Consider the following 9,087-nt stretch of genomic DNA (forward strand, 5'->3'; position numbering starts at 1 on the left):
CTTCCTTCCTTCCTTCCTTCCTTCCTTCCTTCCTTCCTTCCTTCCTTATTTTCTTCCTTCCCTTACTCATCTAATGGCACCAAATGAAAACCCCAGAGGCAGAGATTTAAGCTCAGTGTCAAGAAAAGCATTCTAATTACATCTAACCAAAACAATTGACTATCTCAAGGGGAGGTGGGTTCACTTCCCAGTAGTTCTTTTACAGATGCCAGTTGCTATTTGTCAGGTTTACTATAAAAGAGATTCACAGTTAGGTATGGGTTAGGCTAAATTGCTCCTGAGATCTCTTCCAGCTCTGAATTGCTGCAATTCTCAGAAGTGCTTGCTCTGTTCCTAGCACTGTGTTAGGCACTATGCAGGACCCCAGCATCTGCCTCTACTCTCTAAAAGTTGATTACCTCTTAACTAAGAATCAGAGGTTATATCTAGGAAACTGTCTGACTTTTGGGCAATGCCTTTAGAGAGGGTTGCATGAGAACTCAGACACCCATACTGGCCATGCAAGGATGAGGTTCCCTAAATGACCTCGAAGGTCCCTTCTACCTCTTTATTGATGAGCTATGATCCTATGTTTCCTTACTAGTCTTCTCCACTACTAGGCCATAACCATTTCCTTTGCCAATACCTGGAAAACAGCCTTAAGGGTTGAAATGAAGAGAAGAATATATCACTGAAAGGTGGAGAACCAAACTTGAGCCAAATACCCTAAGTCCGGAACAGTATAGATGTGCCATTAGATCAGAAGGCCATTGGCTGATCTCCCACATATTTAAAGTTGGCCTGAATCAATCGTTTTGCTCTGTCCAATTTGCTGTTTGATTCTGGAGCCGCATCAATGAGTGTGTGTGCATGTCCACTTCTCCCTAGCCCAGGGAAGTCAGTGTTAGCAGAGAGGTCTCCAGCTTCCCCATTTCCTTCTATGCAAAAGAGAGGATGAGCTGCCAGATGCACATGTAAGTGACCACCCCAATGGAGAGTAATAATGAGACATCCAGCTGAGGTCTGTCTATTTCTGGACTTCTCAGATCTGTGATTTGGTTGTTGTGGGTGGTCCCTCTGCTGGTGCAGATTGCATCCTTTCCTTGTCTTGGTAGATGAACTTTGAGAGTTTCTTTGGCCTGAGAAGTTCACCCTTCAGACATCCCATTGAGGACCCACTGTGTGAACATAGATTCTTATTAAAGAAGAAACATGCAGTCTCTCGCAGGATTTGCACTCAGTCTTTCTTGCTTGGCAGGACCTCTCAAAGCATTCATTCCATGGGCTTGAAAAATTCCTTAACTCTTCTCCAATGTTTTGAGGGCTGGGGATAGTACTTCAGTAGAGGAGAAAGGTTCAGAGCTGGCCTGAAAATGATGCATTATTATGATTCATCCTAAGCTGCTTCCCCAGTGAATCCAGCAAACTTAACCAGCCCACTGGGCCACTACATGGATGGGGACTATTTTTCTCAAACCAAATGTCTGGACACATGCTCTGATGAAAGATATTCTTTCTGAAAAACCTGGAACTTTTTTAGTTAGAAGGATTCTTTCTTTTTGGGAAATCTGGTTTCTCACAGAAAATTCAAGGCAGAAGGCCCTTGTACCCTAAAATATAGCTGTCTCTCAATCGGTGTGCCTTGATTTCCCCTTTACTATCAAGATGGTTAGGTCTGTACAGCAGAGGTTATCACAATGTCTTTCTTTTCTCCAATGTACTTTACTCCTGCCTGACAAATTTTTATATTTTTCAGCATTATGATTTTTAGCTGATGTTAAAAAAATAAAACAAACCTCTGGCCATTCTAACAAAAATAGACTTAGGGAGTTTGTGGGATTTGGGGATTTTTTGTTGGTATTTTTTTTTTTTTGAAGGACAAAGTATTTTGACAATTGTCTCATGGTTTAGTGTGCCCTTCCTTCATACCACCCACCCTCCAGGAGCTAACCCAAGCACAACCCACTCCAGCTATCTGACCTGCTAACAATAACCTTGAACAATGTTGGGTAAGGTAACTGTTAGGGAGCATAATCTCCTGTGATGAGAAAGGAAAAGCTTGTAGCAAGACAGTACTGTGGAAAATTAATCTCCTTGAATAAGATTGTGCTAGAAGGAGAGATCAGATTGCATCTCTGCCCTTGCTTTCCCACATTTGTAAGATTCTAGATATCAGATCTCGAAGGAAGCTTTCCCAAATCTAATGCAGCTTCTTCATGGGACAGAAGAATAACATGCCATGGGCCACCACTCAGTCCCAGTGTCCAGACAAGTCTTGCCCACAAGATGGAGGCTACGCTTCTTCAGAGATTCTCACCTGGCCATTCCTGTTTGTATTCCTGAAAGCTACTACATGTGGCATTGACTAGAAAGGAATGATTTCACATTGAGGTGCTTTCTAGGCTTGAGGGTTGCAATACAGGGTTCCCCCCCACTTTGAACTCTCATCATCAGAATGGTTGAAAGATATTCTCTCTCCACTAATGTTCAGTCTAGACCAGAAACCCATCGATGAGCATTGTTGTGAGGACACGGGGCTTGGATGCTAACCATTTCTGTCTGACTTTTGAAAGATTTTTACTTCTCAGGCTTTCCCCCTATGTCATTCATCAAGCTAGTTTCAACCTGATTACTTAGGCAAGTCCAGTTGTGAGAAAAGCTCAGTCACGAAAGGCCCACACTCCCTCCCTCTCTTCTCTATGCAACACCCAGTGGTAGGACACCCAAGATACCAACAGGAAGAACAATGATTTGACTTTGGCACTGCCATCATCCCTGGAGATTGATATCTTCCTTCCCCTTCAATTTGATGACTTTTGTGGTCATCAAAATGGAATAAGACAGTACAGAGTTACGTTAGATGGAATGCTTAATCCCTACCCTTACGCCTCAGTCAGAGAGAGGAAAGGAAAACATAGGTCCTCAAGGGCTTTGATTGAATAGTGACTTGCTATACAGGTACAAGGACTAAACTTTAGGGGCACATGGTTTCTCATTGGTTAGAATAAAAGGGCCATGAAATGTGTTTGTTTTTTCTTTAAGGGGTGGGGGAAACAGAGACGGAAGGCTAAAGTAAATACTAGCTTTTTAATATCAAAACCAAAGGGTGTCATTGATATCTCACCCTTTCTCCATTCTGACCAACAAATCTGGTCTCCCCATCTTACCTGTCTTTCTCTGTCTCTGTCAGGCTCTCTGCCTCTCTTTCTCTCTGTCTCTGTCTCTCTCTCTCTCTCTAAACACTACTTCGAAGAAAGCCAATCCTTCAAGAAAGAAATTTTACTTTAAATACTTGGGTTTTTCAGGCTGGGAAATTAATAATTTCTAGACCTGACCCATTTCTTGTGGCTGCCAAAAAGGAAAAGAAAAGCTATTTAAATTTTGTGTGGAGCCATTTATCTCTTAAAATATGCCAAAGCAATTTGAGGTGGGGGAGGAGATGAAGGTATTTATCTCTACTGCTTGATTCTCTCTTTTTATTTCTATCTGTCAGGAAAAGGGTTGGAAACTATTCTTGGGCTATTATTATTGATGCATTGTGCCGCTGTTAGGCCTGACATCTGCTTTGCCATATGAGGCAGCATGGGTATAATAGCTGCCCTGCATCCCCTCCCCATCTCCTACACTGGAGATAACTCTTAAGGCTGAATAGCTCCTCTTGCCATAGCATTTAAACTTCATTTATGAACTAGTTTGGAGATTGTGGAAGGGCCTACTTTGTTTCAGTAAGCCCAAGAGTTTGTAAATGTCAGCACACGTAGTCCACTTGCCTTTCACTTCTCAGTGGCCAGCAGTGCCTGCCACCTGGCAAGTGTAAACTAGAAATGGGAGAAGACCTTACGTCGCCATGTTCTTGTGAATCCTCCCAGGTCCCTCTGGTTTAGGTGTTGAGGGGCAAAAGAAGGTGAGTGATAATTCAGTTATCAAGAATGGAGATATCCCATTTTAACTTTAAAAAATAAAATATTATATTCCTTATTTTCTCCTCTATTCAACACATAACCTAGTATATCAAGCTGATCTAAACTCGATTACAAGCATTACCAAAAAGAGAATGTGCCTTAGAACCAGACTTTACTTGGTACCAAAGTAAAGCCATGTCCCCAACTCAGGTGAAATGGCCAGAATAAAGAGATTAGGACATCTCACAGTTATAGTGTCATAGCATCATGTATCTGAAACTGCAGAGGATCTGAGGCCCCTTATTTTACAAATGGGATAAGTCAGGGGTGCTCCCAAGGTATTGGAGGACTTTCTTGCCTTCTCCTGATATTGGGACATTTCCGGTGGGGCATGCTGTCTATCTGTCCACTTCTGAGTTCATCCTTTGCTCTTGCCACAGGGCAGTCGTTCTTTTTTTTTTTTTTTTCCTATCATTCCTCCCGTGGCATCCCATGGATGGCATTTTGACTCCTGTTCTTCTTGGAGATCCCTCACTGGTTAGACGTCAGCCTGCTCCCTCTGGCCATATGCCTCTCCATTGCCCTCTGTAGAGTTCATTTTTAATTCTTTGGATGCAATTTTGTCCTTTTTTTGTCCAATTTTGGCATCTGCTCAAATGAGAGCCATTTAATACCAATAAGCAGATACATGGAGGACGAGATGTAGAGTCAGAGATAAAGATGGCATCCTTGTTCTTTTGTGTGGCTGCTGTTGGAGAGCCAGAAGAACGTGCTGCTTTATGGAGTCTTAAGCTTAAGTTTATAACTTCTACTTGAAGCAATCGGTCATCAGTCAGAGCAGGAGGCAGGACTGGAGTTTTAGAGACAGGTGGGGGAGAGGAGATTATTCATTATGTCTGTGCTCTTGTCAGGGAGGGATTTTTGTTGTTATTTTGTCTTGTTTTGTTTCTCATCCTGAGCTAGGCTATTACTTTAATCAACCTGGGGCTTCTTTCTCCTGTTCACAATGGGAATGTGCGCGATTATGAGAGGAAGAAGAAGCAGCGTTAAAGTGGCTTAAACTAACGGAGTCTTTGTCGTGGCACAGAGACCGTGTAGAGTTCCAGGGAATTAATCTTGCAGTTTGCGCGGCAGGACAGCTCGAGGCCTAGGGCTTGGCTTCTCTCCTCCTTTGTTGTCACCTTCCACAAAGCCGTCACCTCTCCAGCAGCTTTGCAACTGCCTTCCCACAATAGCTCTGTTGTAGCTGCTGAGCTGGGATACAGCCATTGGATGACTGGATCCTATTTGCAAGAATGACTCGAATTTGTGATCTTCCACTAAAGCTTACACATTAACACAGTGAGAAGATGATTCCTAAATATATCCTTTATTAGCCTTCCTCTTCGATTGATTGACTGCTTTTTTAAAAGGGCCTATTCTGAGAAACTTCAGAGCTCCTCGTGTGTTTTTGTAGACACTCAAAGTCCCAGCCAAATATTTTGTAGAGATAGTCAAAGTTCCACTGTATGGCCTTCCCAAATGTACAGCCACAAACAGGAGGCGGCTGAGTTTTTTTTTTTTTTAATGGTGCCAAGTGGAAGCAAGACATTTGTCTCAAACATTATCTCTCCAGTGGAGTCGGGGCTTGCTGACAAATAGAGTTCCTTATTATTTTTTCTCCTGGATGGGGAGAAATTCCAGAGTTTTCCGCTCCTATAATTAAAGGGAGTATATGCGTCCAATGATTAGTCATGACTAAGGATCCTCAGAGAAACAAGGGGTCAATCAATGTGCATTTTGAAAAAACAAACAGACAGTCACTAAATTGTTGTATATTTGAGTCGTCAATGTTTCTCCTCCTCTCTTATCTCTCAGGGTAATGTTTGAGCAAAACTGCTGAACAGGCTTGGCTCCTGTTTTTGCAGGTTCAGGGTGCCAAATGTCTATGCCAGATCCTCAGTGGGTTCTCACTTTGCTTCCTGAAAACAGTAGAACCAACCCACTCAGCTCACTTGTTCATGGAATTGTTTCCCCAGCCCTATGGCTGATGAAAGAAACAGCTTCTGTCCAAAGAGACAGCAGCAGACGGGCCGCTCTGTGCCTTCCCTTGTAGCCCCCATGAGCAGCTAGAGGGGACAGTTCTAGTACTTGGGAAATCATGGGACCAGACTAAGGAAACTCCCATATCATTGGACAAATATTGCAGGGAGAGAATGATAGGAATACATTTCCATGTGGTTCATACTGTTGAAACCAAGTAAAAAGGTCTTATTTGCCAAAACTTGCTTAATTTTGTCTTTCTTTTCTTCTACTTTAGTAGGATTCTAATATCAGTCAGTTAATGATCATTTATTAAATGATGTGCCAGGCACTGAAACTAACCAGTTTGGTGGTGATTTCCAACTCTGTCTCACTTTCTTTTCCGTCTCCCTCACAAAAATTTTAATAGGCTTTCAACCACAAATCCCCCCACCCCTGTTTTTTCCCCACAAAAGCACCCAGTGAAAGAAGTCTTCTATGTCATAGGGGTAACTCCACATTCTCTTTCTTTTTAATGTGCCAAGAGCTCCAGCTGCTCCAATCTAGCTAACTCAGGGTTTATTTTGTGCAAGGGTTTCATAGTCACTAAGCCTTTCACCCAAGAGAATGAGCATTTTTTGAATTCTTCTCACTAGGGTGGCCTAACAAGCTTTCCTAAATTGGTACTTAGGACAAGGAAGAGGTGCTCTTGGTTTAAAAGACATCCTCCTCCACTACACATATTCATAGAACTCATGTCCTCTACCTTCCTTAGCTTGGCCACATTTGCTAATAGGTCTGACCAGTCAAAGGCTGTCTATGTATGCAATGTTGGCAAAATCATCTCTTATGGAATATTTGGGGGAGGATGTTTCTCCTGCAGCCTTGAGTGGGAAGTTAAGGGCGGTTCATGTACACAGTGGGCCTCTAACATCTTGAACTATGTCCAAAAGTCATTTTGGTTGCTACTGACAAAAACAGGCTCTTTCCTTGTAAGGTAGATGGGTAGCTTAAGACAGAGTGACACAAAGGATGGGCAGAAACAAAAGGTGTGTTTGTCTAGGCCAATTTAGTTACTACAAGTTGAATGCTGTCAAAGGCCCGGCATAGGTAACCTTACTGCTAATTGATTGGGGGCAAGCCATCTGTTCATTTTTATGCACAAATCTATCCTGCAGTCATTGATTCAATTGTGTAATGTTGATAGAATCACCTAATTCCTAGAACAACAGTTCTTAACCTGGGGTCCTTGAATAGATTTCAAAAGGTCTGTGAACTTGGATGGGGAAAAAGTACATCTTTATTTTCTCTAACTAAAATTTAGCATTTCCTTTAATTATGAATTTCCAAAAAAAGATACATCCAAAAGGGGTCTGTAGGCTTCACTAGACTGCCAAAGGGATCTATAACACAAAAAAGGTTAAGAACCCCTGTCCTAGGTCATAGATTTCCATTTTCTTTTCTGCTCTCAGCTAATTACACTCGTGTATTTCATCAGAGTTTCTGACATATGCAGAATAGTGCACATGGTTACCTCTGACAATAGGAGAATAAAACTGTTCAAAGCATGTGTTTTCAGTATTCTTTTATTTTGCATTATTTGATTGTGTTGAAATGTATTTTCCTCTCTACCCTCTTCTTTCAGTTATCTCTATCAGTTATGTTTTTTTCCCAAATGTTCTGTAAGAAGAGACTATGCAAATTTCAGATGCCTTTTTCTCCGCAAAAGAATAGAAATTGCTTGATTACTTTTAGAAATCCAATAAACTCATTAGTAAATTTTAATTCTTGTTGTGAGAAATTCTTTTCAAGTTGAGTGGTCTCCATTTCCAGCTCTCATAATATCTTCATTAGGAAGAATTCTTTGGGCCCCTGTTATTTTGATGGACATCTAAGGAAGGGGGCATAGTTCAGTGCCATCTACATAACTTAGGTATATATATCTGGCCACCAGGCTCCAGCCTCTCTTCAGGTAAGAGTACATGACTGTAATAAGGGAAACTGAACCCAAACTATATAAACCTCCCTAATCCTATAAATAAGAGTATGCTTTTTTGCATTTCCTTTTCCTCTTTCTAGTACATGTTCTCACACAAAAATATATTTCTAAACCTAGATACTAACAACTGTCTTTTTCACAGAACTACATAATGGGAGACTGTATTAGCTAACCTGATCCATGGGTTGGCGATATACCAGATGCCATATCCTGGTCCCCTCCCTCACCTTCTTTCTAGTGTCATGGAAATCTAGGCCCTGGAATATTGAAGTTTGCTGTGGCCTTGGTGGTCAACCCTGAGGAGATGCTCAGCACTGTAAAAGATCTCTGCAGGAGAGGAACAAAGAGAATGGGGCAGAGCACGTGCCTGGATTTGAAATAGAGCTCAAACCCTACACTGCACCCCACCATCCTCCTCCCAGAGCCTTTAAAACACAAATTCCAAATGACAGAAATCACCCCTGGCTAAAATGGCACCAATGTGGCAGCACTCTGAACTGCCAAACCAGAGAACCAAGGAAGAGAGGGATGGGACAAAACACTAGGTATGGAGGGAGGGAAGGAGGGAGGTGCTCTACTAACCTTGGGAGAATGAGCCCAGAGCAACCAGATGGGCTCACCCAAAAAGCCACTCAGCATAAATACCTGGGCTAGTGATCCATGAATTGCTTAGTGGAAACTGAGACACTTCGTGACTCACCCTCAAGAGAAACATTGAAAAGGGAGGGAGTCAGAAAGTCAACAATAGAGGAAAATGGTGAGGTGTCTGCATGGAAAGGACTGTAAGTACCAAAGATCTTAAGAAGAAAACTCAAAACTTCAACATAGACAGCTAAATCAACAAGGACAATATTAACAAGAGATTAACACAAATTACACAAAGCAGTATAACACAAATTCAAAGGACATTCTTCATTTACCACAAAACACAGAAGGGAATGGAACAATGTGTTCCAAAGAGTGATGAATCTCAGGATTCAACTTAGGATAACCTACCCTGTAAATGTGAGTTTTAACTCTAAAACAAAACAAAAATAGATATTCAATAACGAAGAGTTGTTTGAAACATTCTTAGGAAATCAGACATGAAGAGAATATCTGCTTGTCAAACACCCAAGACAATAGAAATGAAGGTGATCTGAACTAACCCAGCATCCAGGGACAGTGACAATCAACAGAATGATAGACCAGTATGAGCCTTCTTTC

The sequence above is a fragment of the Vombatus ursinus genome, unplaced genomic scaffold (genome assembly GCF_900497805.2).
Source record: "Vombatus ursinus unplaced genomic scaffold, bare-nosed wombat genome assembly UNPS02006874.1, whole genome shotgun sequence".
NCBI lineage: Eukaryota > Metazoa > Chordata > Mammalia > Diprotodontia > Vombatidae > Vombatus > Vombatus ursinus.